We start from the raw sequence: 15,588 nt of genomic DNA on the forward strand, positions 1-15,588 counted from the left end.
CTAACCAGGGAGGTTAAAGATCTCTACAAGGAGAACTACAAAATACTGCTGAAGCAAATCAGAGATGACACAAAGAAATGGTAATACATTCCATGCTTAACATGAAATGGTAAAACATACCATGTTTGACACCCATCAGAAGGGCTATTAAAAAAAAAAACAACAGATGCTTGTGAGGTTGCAGAGAAATGGGGATGCTTATACACTGCTGGTGGGAATGTAAATTAGTTCAGTTATTGTAGAAAGCAGTCTGGAGATTTATCAAATACCTTAAAATGGAACTATCATTTGGCCCGGCAATCCAACTATTGGGCAAATACACAAAGGAATATAAGCTGTTCTACCATAAAGACACATGAATGTGTATGTTCATCATTGCACTATTCACAATCACAAAGACATGAATTCAACCTAAATGCCTAGCAATGCTGACAGGATAAAAATAATGTGGTACATATACACCATGGCATACCACACAGCCATAAAAAAGAACAAGAGCATGCCCTTTGCAGCAACATGAATGGAACTGGAGTTCATTATCCTAAGCAAACTAATGTAGGAGCAAAAAACCAAATAGCATATGTTCTCTATTACAAGTGGGAGCTAAACATTGAGTACATGTGACTACAAAGAAGAGAACAACAGACACCAGCACCTACTTGACAGTGGAGGGTGGGAGGAAGCTGTGGATCAAAAACTGCTTATCAGGTACTATGCTTATTACTTGGGTAATGAAACAATGTGTACACCCAACCTCCATGACGTACAATTTACCTATATAACAATCCTGCACATGTATCCCTGTACCTAAAATACAATTTTTTTAGAAAAGCCTTTGAGAAATATAGGATTATGCAGGGTGATCTAACCTTCAATTCATTAGCATTCCTGAGAGAACAGAAGATAAAGTAAACAACTTAGAAAACATATTTGAGAATATAACCCAGGAAAATTTCCCCAATCTTACTAGAGAGGTCCACATGCAGATAAAAGAAACACAGAGAACTCCTGCAAGATACTATACAAGATGACTATCCCCAAGGCACATAGTCATCAGTTTCCAAGGTCAGCACAAAATAAAAAATCTTAAAGGCAGCTAAAGAGTCATATTACCCATAAAGGGAATCCCATCAGACTAACAGTAGACTTCTCAGCAGAAACCATATAAGCCAGAATAGATTAGGGGTCTATTTTCAACATTTTTGAAGAACAGAAATTCCAGTCAAGAATTTCACACCCTGCTAAACGAAGCTTCATAAACAAAGGAGAAATAAAATCTTTGCCAGACGAGCAATCACTAAGAGAATTCATCACCACCAGACTGGCCCTACAAGAGATGCTTAAGGGAATTCTAAGCATGTTAATGAAAGAATAATACTTGTGGCCGGGAGCGGTGGCTCAAGCCTGTAATCCCAGCACTTTGGGAGGCCGAGACGGGTGGATCACGAGGTCAGGAGATCGAGACCATCCTGGCTAACACAGTGAAACCCCGTCTCTACTAAAAATACAAAAAACTAGCCGGGCGAGGTGGCGGGTGCCTGTAGTCCCAGCTACTCAGGAGGCTGAGGCAGGAGAATGGCTTAAACCCGGGAAGCAGAGTTTGCAGTGAGCTGAGATCCGGCCACTGCACTCCAGCCTGGGCGACAGAGCGAGACTCCGTCTCAAAAAAAAAAAAAAAAAAAAAAAGAATAATACTTGTTACCACAAAAGCACACATAAGTACATAACCCACAGACCCTATAAAGCAACTACACAATCAAGACCACAAAGCAACTAGCTAAGAATACCACAACAGGAAAAAAACCTTACATATCAATATGAAGCTTGAGTGTAAATGACCTAAATCCTCCACTTAAAAGTCATGGAGTGGTAAATTAGATAAGAAAACAAGACTGAACCTTCTGCTGTGTTCAAGAGACATGTCACATGTAATGACACCTACTGGCACAGTTTAAAGGGATAGAGAAAGATCTATCATGCAATTAGAAATCAAAAAAACAGCAGGGGTCATTATCTTTGTATCACATAAAACAGACTTTAAACCAACAACAGTAAAAAAGGACAAAGAACAGCATTACATAATGATAAAGTGTGTGATTCAAGATTTAACTTGCCAAGACCAGCTCAGTTGGGGAGACCCTAACCCAGCGGGGCTAGAGGAATTAAAGACACACACACAGAAATATAGAAGTGTGGAGTGGGAAATCAGGGGTCTCACAGCCTTCAGAGCTGAGAGCCTCGAACAGACATTTACGCACATATTTATTAACAGTAAGCCAGTGATACGCATTTTTTCTATAGATTATAGATTAACTAAAAGTATTTCTTATGGGAAACAAAGGGATGGGCCAAAATAAAGGGATGGGTCTGGCTAGTTATCTGCAGCAGTAGCATGACCTTAAGGCACAGATCACTCATGCTATTGTTTATGGTTTAAGAATGCCTTTAAGCAGTTTTCCGCCCTGGGTGGGCGAGGTGTTCCTTGCCCACATTCCGGTAAAATCACAACCTTCCAGTGTGAGCATGATGGCCATCATGAACATGTCACAGTGCTGCAGAGATTTTGTTTATGGCCCGTTTTGGGGCCAGTTTATGGCCAGATTTGGGGGGGCCTGTTCCCAACATAACTATCCTAAATATATATGCACCCAACATTGGAGCACCCAGATTTATAAAACAATCACTACTAATCTTAGGAAAAGACTTAGACAGCCACACAGTGACAATGGGGGGCTTCCATACCCCACTGAAAGTATTAGAGAGATCATCAAGACAGAAAACTAACAAATTCTGGACTTAAATTTGACACTTGACCAGTTGGGCCTAACATACATTTACAGAATATTCCATCCAACAACCAGACCTCATTTCCACATGTAACATACTCTAAGATTGACCACATATGCATCAAAAGGCAAGTCTCAGCAAATTTTTAAAAATCAAAATCATAGCAAGCATCTTCTCAGATCACAGTGGAATAAAAATAGAAATCAATACTGACGGGAACTCTCAAAACCATACAGATACATGAAAACTAAATAACTTGCTCCTGAATGAATGTAGGAGAAATAACAAAATTAAGGCAGAAATCAAAAATAACTTTGAAACAAATGAAAATAGAGACACAACACACCAAAACCCCAAGGATGTGGCAAAAGTATAGTGCTTACCGTCTACATCAAGTAGAAATATCTCAAATTAACAACCTAATGTAGCACCTAAAGGGACTACAAACTCAGAAAAGCACTAAACTCAAAGCTAGCAGAAGAAAAGAAATAACTAAAATCAGAGCAGAACTAAATAAAATGGAGAGCAAAATAAATAAATACAATCAACAAAATAAAAATTTTTTTCTTTGAAAGGATAGAAAAGATTAATAGGCTGCTAGCTAGACTTCTTTTTAATTGTTTCATTTGGGAAAAGCACTTCTTACAAAAGGGCAGCTCCAAAATACAAAGACCTCTGCAACAATTATTTGTTTTTCGTAAAGTGAAAGAACTTTACGAAAAGTGGGATCCAAGGAATCAGAGCAGTAGATGGACAAACCAGGAGCATCCCGAATCATTTTCAGGAACCAGAGCGACAAAACACAAAAGTAAAATTTCCAATCAACAAATTATTCCAACAACTTAACTTTAGCTGGTCTTATGGATTCCCGAGCCCTCCCCTTCAGTGGAAAAGTATGACTTATTATTGGAAACCCATTACCCACTACAATAAACACCTTAGAACAGAGTTTTGAATCATATCTGTCTACCTGAAAGCTCAGGGGTGGAATGAGGCAAATACCCACAAAATCAAACACAAAAACCCGACAACAAAATGCCCCAAATGAGGATGAAGGTTTTTCAGAAAGTGCCTGTACTGGAAAGGCTAGGCTGTAAAACATTAAATACAACTGTGTATCCAAGACCCAGTTTTTGTTAATATATAGGATAAACAGGTAGTTTTAACCTCTATGGCTAACCCCATTTATCTATATATAGACAGAGCTAGCACTGCTTTATTGACAACTACCAATATACTGCTTTGTCCTTTAAGATCTATCTGCCACACAAGGCTTAAACCACTAAACCAAGTTTTTCTGCTAAGGCTAAGAATACTGTATCTATGCAAGGATGAGAAGCTTATCACACACCCACACTCACACACACCATGTCAGCCCTTCGGAGTCAACTTCCAACTTTCCATTGATATTATGCCTCTATATCTTTTATATGTATTCTTTCTCAATTTTCCTATCATGCAAAACAATAGAAATCTCAACACATTCACACCTGGTTCTGGTTACCCAGTAATATTACTTCTGTGCAATTAAACAAGAGACCAAAACCACAGAACAAGTGCACGTGGTAGGGATTATAGGGTAGGGAACGGATATAAAAACATAGAAGTGCAGATTTTACCAGAAACCTCAAGAATCTATGTCCCATGTCTGGAGCAAAAGGCTATTGGCCAGCTTAGGTCCCTTTACCCATCCCTCCTATTCTTGGACCCCAAAGCAGGGCCACTGCTTTTACTTTTGAACCTGGGGTCCTCAAAATGAGTGTGTGAAAAGTCTGTAAACACAATCTGGTTGAAAAACAGATGATGCAACACATCTACACTAACTGTCTGACAGTTAAATTCGTGTTACAAAAAACTAACTTTAAGACTATTTTTGTAACATTTTTCAACAGGGAAAACAACACGCTCCTCAGGGAAAGGTGAGGGGTTGAGAAGACAGACAGGCCCTGGGTAAAAATTCTTATGACAGCACCTGGAGTTGACAGGCTTACCTGGGAGAGAACACAGGCACTGCCACACCACCACAGAGGACAGCTGCTATCTGGGGTTAGCAGACCAGTTCACATGCCACACAAGGTTGCTATAGATCCAAGTCATAAGAAATCTTCCAGCTCATCATGAAACAACTCCCACCGATCTTCAGTCTGTCAGTTCATCGTCCCCACCTGAAGCCAAAAGCATAAGCAACATCTCACCCAGCTCAAAGATGACAACCTCTTCTTCATTGTCAAAGGGGTTGCTGTTCTCTTTCCTGAATTAGTTCCCAGAAGTGATTCCTTTGTTAAGCCCCATATCTGCTTAATGTTCCCACTTTGTGTCTCTGTGGCTCCTCTCTCCTCTTTACCCAGGCCTGTAAAAACAGTTCCCTCTTGGCCGGGCGCGGTGGCTCAAGCCTGTAATCCCAGCACTTTGGGAGGCCGAGGCAGGTGGATCACGAGGTCAGGAGATCGAGACTATCCTGGCTAACACGGTGAAACCCCGTCTCTACTAAAAATACAAAAAATTAGCCGGGCGTGGTAGCGGGCGCCTGTAGTCCCAGCTACTTGGGAGGCTGAGGCGGGAGAATGGCGTGAACCAAGGGGGCGGAGCTTGCAGTGAGCCGAGATCGCGCCACTGCACTCCAGCCTGGGAGACACAGCGAGACTCCGTCTCAAAAAAAAAAAAAACAAAAAAAAAACAGTTCCCTCCAAATGGGCAGCTCCCACATCCTTCATCAAAATACCTGCATGCCTTGTTGCTCATTGTCTCTTTGTATGTCTGAAGAGTTTCTGCTTCTCTTCTTTCTCCTCCACCCAGTACTCACTTGGAATGACAAAGTTAGATGTTATCTGGTATTCTGGGCAGGACTTTATGATCTTGCTCTCAAATTGCTTAGCCCTCCTCCATGTGCAAATGCACTTGAGACAGTAGGTGTGGTTGCAGATGGAGAGGACCACAAAGCAGCGCTCGCTAGGGTTGGCTTTCTCATAGACCACCTCCATGCAGATCCCGCACACCATGTCTTTGCTGTGCTGCACAGCAAATGAGAGCTCTATGTCTTTCTCATGTGCCTCAATGCACGATTTTACATGCTGTGATCTCTGCGTAGCATCCATTGGATGCAGGACCTGTGGCCCACACATGTCACATGAATCTCCGTATCAGCACTCTCCCACCACAGCATGGGGGCACAGCTGCTTCTTTGTTTCCAAGGCAATTTGCTTTTCCTCTGATTCTTCCTTGGTCACTGGGCCCTGCAGGGGTGCTTCCGTGCAGGAAGGCCCCATAAGACCACAGTAGGGTTGCCCAGGAACAAACTCAATAGCATTCACCCAGTCCTCTGAACCTGCTCCTACAGTTGCAAAGTTTGAATTTCTTCACTCATCTTCGCTTGTATTCATTTCGCCTATGGATGAGAGACTTGAGGAAGCAGCAAGGGATGACTTTGTAGTTAGCTCTGTAGCAGTTGCTTCTTCCTGTTTCAATGGCTTGCTATGTTCATATCTGCAGCGGTCACCATAAACACATTACCCTTACTGAAAATACTTGCACACTACACCATACGGACTGTCAGAGAGATCATGCGAGTATCCACAGTTACCTTCGTCCTTACAAACCCCATGCATAAAATACCTGCAGGTGACCTGTTTAGTCCAGCTGTGCCACCACTGCCATGGCTGCCCAGCCATCGCTGCCGTGGCTGCCGTCGCTGCCACCGCCCCCTCCGTCCGCCCCAGGGGATGAGTCGGTGACTGCGGGGACCTGGGTCGGGGAGGCCGCTGCTGCTGCTGCCGCTCCTGCTCCTAATGCTGTGGCTGTTGTTCTCGGAGCAGCAGCCTCGCCATTGCTGTTTATCCCACACAGCAAAGCCCCGGAACTTCCGGGATTATATAGTTCCTGTCTGGCTGCTGGGAGAAGACCACGAGGCCAGGCGAGGAGAGGAGAAGGAGACTGAGGCACTCGCTCGGTCCCCACCAGCTCTGCCCTAGCTAGAATTTTGTTGTTGTTGTTTTGTTTGTTTGTTTGTTTTTGGTGCGGAGTCTCGCACTGTCACCCAGTTTGGAGTACAGTGGCGCTATCTCGGCTCACTGCAACCTCCGCCTACAGGGTTCAAGCAATTCTCCCTGCCTCAGCCTCCCGAGTAGCTGGGATTACAGGCGGCTGCCATCACGCCCAGCTAATTTTTGTATTTTTTAGGAGATACGGGTTTCACCATGTTGGCCAGGCTGGTCTTGAACTCCTGACCTCAGGTGATCCACCTGCCTCTGCCTCCCAAAGTGTTGGGATTACAGGTGTGTAATCCAGACTTTCTCTCTCTTTTATGAAAATCTAACTAGGTGGGGCCAGGCACGGTGGCTCATGCCTTAATCCCAGCACTTTGGGAGGCCGAGGCTGGTGAATCACTTGAGGTCAGGAGTTCGAGACCAGCCTGACCAACATGGCAAACCCTGTCTCTACTAAAAATACAAAAATTAGCTGGGTGTGGTGGCATGGGCCTGTAATCCTAGCTACTCCAGAGGCTGAGGCAGGAGAATGGCTTGAACCCAGGAGGCAGAGGTTGCAGTGAGCCAAGATTACGCCACTGAAATCCAGCCTGGGCAACAGAGTGAGACTCCGTCTCAAAAATAAAATAAGAGAGAAGATGCAAGTAAGCATAATCAGAAATGACAAAGGTGACATTACAACTAATCCTGCAGAAATACAGAAAAGCCTCAGAGACTACTGTGAATATTTCTATGCAAACAAACTAGAAAATCTAAGGGAAATGCCAAAATTCCTAGAAAGACAAAACCTCTCATGATTGAAGCAGGAGGAAATAGAATTCCTGAACAGACCAACAGTTACTTATAAAATTGAATCAGTAATAAAAAACCTACCATCCAAAAAAAAAAAAAAAAAATCTCTAGACCAGATGCTTTCACAGCTGAATTCTACCACATACAAAGAAGAGCTGGTACTAATCCTACCGAAACTGTTTTAAAAATTTGAGGAGGGATTCCTTCCTAACTCATTCCGTGAAACCAATATCATTCTGATACCAAAATCTGACAAAGACACACACGAAAAGAAAATGATAGAACAATATCCCTGATGAAAAGTCAAGAAGAAAGGGAAGTAGAAAGAAAGAAAAGGCATCCAAATAGGAAGAGATGAAGACAAATAATCTCTCTTCACTGATGATATGTATCTATACCTAGAAAACCTTAAATATTCCTCTAAGCCTCCTAGACTTGACAAACAACTTAATTAGGTTTCAGGATACAAAATAAACATACAAATGTTAATACCATTTCTATACAACAATAACATTCAAGCTGAGAACCAAATCAAAAATGCAAAAATCCTCAGAAAATACTTGCAAACTGAATTGAGCAGCACATCAAAGAGATAACCTGCCATAATCAAGTAGGATTTATTCCTGAGATGAAAAGATGGTGCAACATATGCAGATCAGTAACTATGATTCACCACAAAGAGAATTCAAAACAAAAACTAAATTATCTCAATAGATATAGAAGAAGCATTCAATAAAATCCAATATTCTTTCATTTAAAAAAAACAAAAAACAAAAAATTCTCAACAAGCTAGGCATCAAAGGAACATACCTCAAAACGATAAGAGCCATCTATGAAAAAGGCAAAGCCTACATCATACCGGATGGACAAAAGCTGGAATCATTCTCCTTGAGAAGTGGAACAATACAAGAATATCTCACCACTCCTTTTCAACATAGTGCTGGAAGTCCTAGCCAGAGAAACCAGGCAAGAGAAAGATATAAAACACATTCAAAGAGGGAGTCAAATTTTCTCTCTTCACTGATGATATAATTCTATACCTAGAAAACCTTAAAGGTTTCTCCAAAGGACTCATATACCTGACAAATGATTTTAGCCAAGTTTAAGGATATAAAATCAGTGTACAAAAATTAGTAGCATTTCTATACAACAATGACATTCAAATTGAAAACCACATAAAAATGCAATCCCACTTAAAACGGCCACAAAAATATCTAAAAATATATCTATAATATATATTATAGTATATATATATATATATATCGGTATATATATATAATATATATATCGGTAATATATATATATATATATATATATATATATATATCGGTATATATATATAATATATACCGATAAGATGAAAAATCTCTAAAAGGAGAACTACCAAATACTGCTGAATGAAATCAGAGATGATACAAATGGAAAAATATTCCATGCTCATGAATTGGAAGAATCAATATCATTAAAATGTCCATACTGACCAAAGCAATCTAGAGAGTCAATGCAAATCCTATCAAACTACCAAGTCTTTTCTCACAGAATCAGAAAAAAAGACCATTCTAAAACTCATATGAATTCAAAAAGAACCCAAATAACCAAAGCAGTCCTCAGCAAAAAGAAGAAAGCTGGAGGCATCACATTACCTGACTTCAAACTATACTACAAGGCTACAGTAAGCAAAACATCATGGGATTGGTACAAAAATAGATGCATGGACCAATGGAATGAGTAGAGAATGCAGAAATAAGGCCACACACCTACAACCAAATGATGTTTGACAAAGCTGACAAAAACAAGCAGTGGGGAAAGGACATCCTGTTTAATAAATGGTGCTTGGAAACATAACTAATCATATGCAGAAGAATGAAACTTGATTCCTACTTCTCACCATATGCAAAAATTAACTCAAGATGGATTAAAGACTTAAATGTAAGACCTCAAACTAAGACAGTCCTAGACTAAAACTTAGGAAATACTCTTCTAGATATTGACCTAGGCAAAGAATTTATTACTAAGTCCTCAAAAGCAAATGTAACACAAGTGAAAACTGACAATTGAGACTGAATTAAACTAGAGAGCTTCTGAAAAGCAAGAGAAACTCTCAACAGAGTAAACAAATACCCTACTGAATGGGAAGAAAATGTTTGAAAACTTTGTGACTGACAAAGGACTGAAACCCAAACCTATAAGAAACAGAAACAAGTCAACAAGCAAAAACAAATAACCCCATTAAAAAGTAGGCAAAAGACATGAACAGGCATTTCTTAAAGGAAGGCATACATGTAGCCAACAAATGTATTTTAAAAAATGCTCAACATCACTAACACCAGAGAAATGTAAATCAAAACCACAATGAGATACTATTTCATACAGGTCAGATTGGCTATCAATAAAAAGTCAAAAAGTAAAAGATGTTGGCAAAGTTGTAGAGAAAAGGGAATGCTTATACACTGTTAGTGGGATGGTAAATTGGTTTAGCTCCTGTGGAAAGCAGTTTTGAGATTTCTCAAAGAAATAAAGATAGAATTACCATTCTACCCAGCAATCTCATTACTGGGTATATACATGATATCATTCGGATATTTTTCCCTTCCAAATTTTATACTGAAATATGACCACCACCCCCCCACCACCCAATGTTGGAGGTAAGGGCTGGTGGGAGGTGTTTTGGTCATGATGGCAGATCTCTCATATGAATGTCTACGTGTCTTCCTCATGGTTGTGGGTGAATTCTTGCTCTATTGGTTCATATGAGAGCTGGTGGTTGAAAAAAGCCTAGCATTTCTTTGGCTCTCTCTCTTGCTTCCTCTCTCACCATGTGATGTACCTTTTTCCCCTTCACCTTTTGCCATGATTTTAAGCTTCCTGAGGCCCTTACCAGAGCAGATCATGGCTCCATTCTTCTTGTAGTTTGTAGAACTATGAGCCAAAATAAACCTATTTTCTTTATAAGTTACCCAGGCTCAGGTATTCCTTTACAATAATGCAAAATAAAATAATACATATCCAAATGAAATAAATTGTTCTACCAAAAAGACACATGCACTTGTATGTTTATCGCAGCACTATTCACAATAGCAGAGATATGGAATCAACCTAGGTGCCCATCAGTGGTGGATTGGATAAAGAAAATATGGTACTTATATACCATGGAACCCTATGCAGCCATAAAAAAGAGTGAAATTATGTCCTTTGCAGCAACATGGATGCAGTTAGAGGTCATTATCCTGAGTGAATTAATACAAAAATAGGAAACCAAATATTATATGCTCTCTCTCTCTTTTTTGTTGTTTTGTTTTGAGATGGAGTCTCACTCTGTCACCAGGCTGGAGTGCAGTGGCACGATCTCGGCTCGCTGCAACCTCCGCCTTGCAGGTTTAAATGATTCTTCTGCCTCAGCCTCCCAAGTAGCTGGGATTATAGGCAAGTGCCACCACACCCAGCTAATTTTTGTATTTTTAGTAGAGACGGTGTTTCACCATGTTGGCCAGGATGGTCTCAATCTATTGACCTTGTGATCTGCCTACCTCGGCCTCCCAAAGTGCTGGGATTACAGGCTTGAGCCACCACACCCAGCCTTATGTTCTCTCTTATAAGTGGGAACAAACCACTGGGCACACATGGATATAAAGATGGGACCAATAGACACTGGAGACTCCAAAAGAGGGGAAGGAGGGTTGAAAAACTATTTGTTGGTTTCTATATTTACTATTTGGGTGATGGGATCAATTGAAGCCTAAACCTCAGCATCATGCAATATATCCATGTAACAAACTGCACGTGTATCCCCTGAATCTACAATTTTAATTTTAAAATGCAGCTCCTTCCAGGTGTGGTGTCATGTGCATGCAGTCCCAGCTAAGGCTTAAATGAGAAGATAATTTGAGCATAGGAGTTTGAGGCCAGCCCAGGCAACACATCAAGACTCCATGTCAAAAAATAAAATGCAACTCCCTGTTTCTCCCTGGAAGAGGTCTGTGCCACTCATCTAGTGTCACAACTTTTTTTTTTTTGGGGGGGGGGGTTTGTTTGTTTGTTTGTTTTGTATTTTTAGTAGAGACGGGGGTTTCACCATGTTGGCCAGGCTGGTCTCGAACTCCTGACCTCGTGATCCGCCCGTTTCAGTCTCCCAAAGTGCTGGGATTACAGGCGTGAGCCACCGCACCCGGCCTAGTGTCACAACTTTTACAGCACCCTCCCAAAGAACTCAATCCTAAACTTCTTAGCTCTGGGAGGAGAAAGCACTAGGCATACATGAGTCTCCTTAGATGACAGAACAAAGATGTGGTCTTAACAGGTATGCAAACATATTTACAAATGACACCCTCTTAGAGCAGTGCAAAAAAGGGGCAGGAATATGCAGCTCCCATTTTCTCTCCATAAGGGGTGTATCGCACACACTCCCAGTGGCTACTTGACAGCCTGAGTTCTAATAAACTTGCACTGGGGAGCCAATGAGGCAAACAAACAATAGCCCACTGGGTTCCTGAGCCTTTTCTCTGGCTCACCCCAGGCCTGCCATTCTTCCTGGAAGAAGTTTGGCCATGCACTGGGTGCCACAACTTCTATACTCCCACCCAAAAGACTATCTTCTTAACAAACTATCTCTGAGAGTTAATGAAGCTTTGTATTCCTTAGTGACCCTGGACAACAAAAAACAAAGAGGTGGACATACGATGGGTTCACATCCAGCAGCTATCTCCTTAGGATCAGAGGGTGCAGCCTGAACATGAAATCGAATTTTGCCACACATCCACTACCTGGCTTAGTGCAGACAGAGTGGGAGATTAACATCCATGCTCAGCTTCACTGTAAAGATATAAGTAACTGAAACATAGAGCCAATACTCCAACCATTTTAGCTACATCTAGAGAGTCTGGCTCCTACCTTTCTGAACTTAAAGTACTGAAAGGATATGGCATATCCTAAGCTCCAGGTGGGCACCAAAAACAAAGACAGCAGCCTGGACAAACACAAAGATTTAAGAAGCACCTTAAAATCTTTGGCTGGATGGATTGGCAATGCCCTTCTCCTATATGGAGCCAGTCTGACAAGACTGGGAGACATAGTGGTATTAGCTAATGCACAGCAACCAACATGAAAAGTCAAGAAATATTTTAAAACAGGGGAATATGGTCCAAACAAAAGAACTAAATAAAATCTCCAGAAACCAACCTGAGTAAAGTAATGTTATTTACTTGACAGAGAACTCAAAATAATGGCCATAAAGATGCTCACCAAAGTCAACAAAGCAATACAAGAATAAATTAAGAACTTCCACAAATAGAAAGTAGAGAAGAGTACCAAACAGAAATCATAAATCTGGAGGAATATTATGAATAAATTGAAAATTGCAGTAGAAGGAGCTCAACAGTAGACTACATCAATAAGAAGAAAGGATCAGTGAACTCAAAGACAGGTCACTGAAAAACATCCAATCTGAGGGAAAGAAAGGAAAAAGAGGGAAAAAGAGTGAAAAACAGTGAAGAAAGCTTAAGGGACTTATGTGAAACCATCAAGCTGAACAACTTATGCATCACTGATATGCCAGAAGGAGAGGAGAGAAAGGAATGAAAAACATATTCAAAGAAATAATGGCAGAAAACATCACAAGCCTGGAAAAGGAAATAGAAAGCCTGAATCTGAAATCTCAAAGGACACCAAATAAGATAAATCTAAGGACACTCACACCAAAATGTAGCATAATGAAATTATCCAAAGTTAAAGACAAAAAGAGAGCACTGAAAACAGCAAAGGAAAAGTGAATCATTACATGTAAGGAAACAACTATAAGACTATCAGTGAATTTCTTAGCAGAAACATTGCAGGCCAGAAGGGAATGGGATGATATATTTTAAAAGCTTAAAGAAAAAAAAAAACTGTCAACCAAGAATATTATAAGCAGCAATCTTGTCTTTTAAAAACCAAGAGGTGATAAAGACTTTCTCAATCAAAAGCTGAGAGAGTTTATCACTACTAGACCTGCCTTACAAGAAACGTTAAAGGGAGTTCTTAAGGCTGAAGGAAGAAGATCCTAATTATTAATGTGAAAACATATGGAAGCATAAGACCCACTGGTAAAAGTAAATACATTGTCAAATTCAAAACACTCTAATAGAGTAATTGGAGTGCATAAATCAATGATATTTAGTATAAATATTGAAACATGAAGCTATTAAAACAATTAAAGCTACAAGAATTTGTTAAGGGATACAAATTATAAAAAGATGTAAAGTTTGCCATCAGAAACATAAAATATGAGAGGAAGGGGAGTAAAATTGTAGAATCTGTATATGTAATCAAAATTGTTATTATTGTTATTTTTTTCACGCCTCTCAGCTCATACCTATGACATTTTTTATCAACTTAAAATAGCCTGTTATAAGATGATATTTTTTGTTTTCTTTTTTTTTCTTTTTTTTTTTTTTTTTGAGATGGAGTCTCACTCTGTCTCCCAGGCTGGAGTGTAGTGGTGCAATCTTGGCTCACTGCAACCTCAGTCTCCCGGGTTCAAGTGATTATCCTGCCTCAGCCTCCCAAGTAGCTGGGACTACAGGTGTGCACCACCAAGCCTAGTTAATTTTTATATTTTTGGTAGAGACAGGGTTTTGGTAGAGATGGGGCCAATCTGTTGGCCCGGTTGGTCTCAAACTTCTGACCTCAAGTGATCCACCCACCTCAGCCTCCCAAAGTTCTGGGATTACAGGTGTGAGCCACCACGCCTGGCCAGTATAAGATGTTCTATGTAAGCTTCATGGTAACCACAAAAGTCTATAATAGATACACAAAACATAAAAAGAAAATATCCAAAGCATATTACTACAGACAGCCATCAAATTACAAAAAGAGAGAAAAAAAAAGGAACAAAGGATTTACAAAACAATAAAAAATAATTAACATAATGGCACTAGTAAGTCCTTATTAATAATTACTTTAAACATAAATCAATTAAATTTTCCAATAAAAAAGAATAGCAGAATGGCTTAAAAACAAGACCCAAATATATGCTACCTCCATGAGACTCACTTCACCTTAAAGGAAACTCAGACATAATGTGAAGAAATGGAAAATGATAGTCTAACAAAAAGAGAATAGGGGTAGCTACAATTATTTGAGACAAAATAGACTTTAAGGGCCAGGTGTGGTGGCTCATGCCTGTAATCCCAACATATTTGGAGGCTGAGCTGGGTGGATCACCTGAAGTCAGGAGTTAGAGACCAGACTGGCCAACATGGTGAAATCCCATCTCCACTAAAAATACAAAAAAATTTTCCAGGCATGGTGGTGGGTACCTATAATCTCAGCTACTTGGGAGGCTAAGGCAGGAGAGAATTGATTGAAACCAGGAGGCAGAGGTTGCAGTTAATTGAGATCATGCCACTGCACTCTAGCCTGGGTGACAGAGTGAGACTGTCTCAAAAAAAAAAAAAAAAAAAAAAAAAAAGACTTTAGGGGAAAAAAACTATAAAAAGAGATGAAAAATGTCATTATATAGTAATAAACGAGTAAATATATTGAGAGGATGTAGCAATTGTAAATTTATATGCACCCAACATTATAGCACTTAAAATATATGTACAGCAATAATTAAGACATTCAAAGGGAGACAAAAACTGCAGTGCAATAATAGGAGGAAACTTCAATATTTCACTTTCAACATTGGACAGATCATCTAGAGAGAAAATCAATAAGGATACATTGAACTTGACCTACTTTAGACCAAATAAACCTAACAGACATATGGAACGTTCGACCCAACAGCAACAGAATACACATTCTTCTCAATGCACATGATACATTCTTCTGGATAGAGTATATAATAGGCCACAGGCCAGGCACAATAGCTCATGCCTGTAATCCCAGCACTTTGGAAGGCTGAGGTGGGAGGATCATTTGAGCCCAGCCCAGAAGTTCAAGGCCAGCCTGGGCAACATAGTGAGACCCTATCTCTAAAAATATGTATGCATGTATTTGTATATATATGTGTGTGTGTAATAGGCCACAGAACAAGTCTTAACAAATTTAA

General features: G+C 40.1%; 1 pseudogene; it reads right to left on the bottom strand.

The window, feature by feature from the left end:
- Positions 1-5,445: 5,445 nt before the first annotated feature.
- On the bottom strand, positions 5,446-6,982 carry LOC707308 (E3 ubiquitin-protein ligase makorin-1 pseudogene; annotated as a pseudogene).
- Positions 6,983-15,588: the final 8,606 nt, after the last annotated feature.

The sequence above is a fragment of the Macaca mulatta genome, chromosome X (genome assembly GCF_049350105.2).
Source record: "Macaca mulatta isolate MMU2019108-1 chromosome X, T2T-MMU8v2.0, whole genome shotgun sequence".
Taxonomy (NCBI): Eukaryota; Metazoa; Chordata; class Mammalia; order Primates; family Cercopithecidae; genus Macaca; species Macaca mulatta.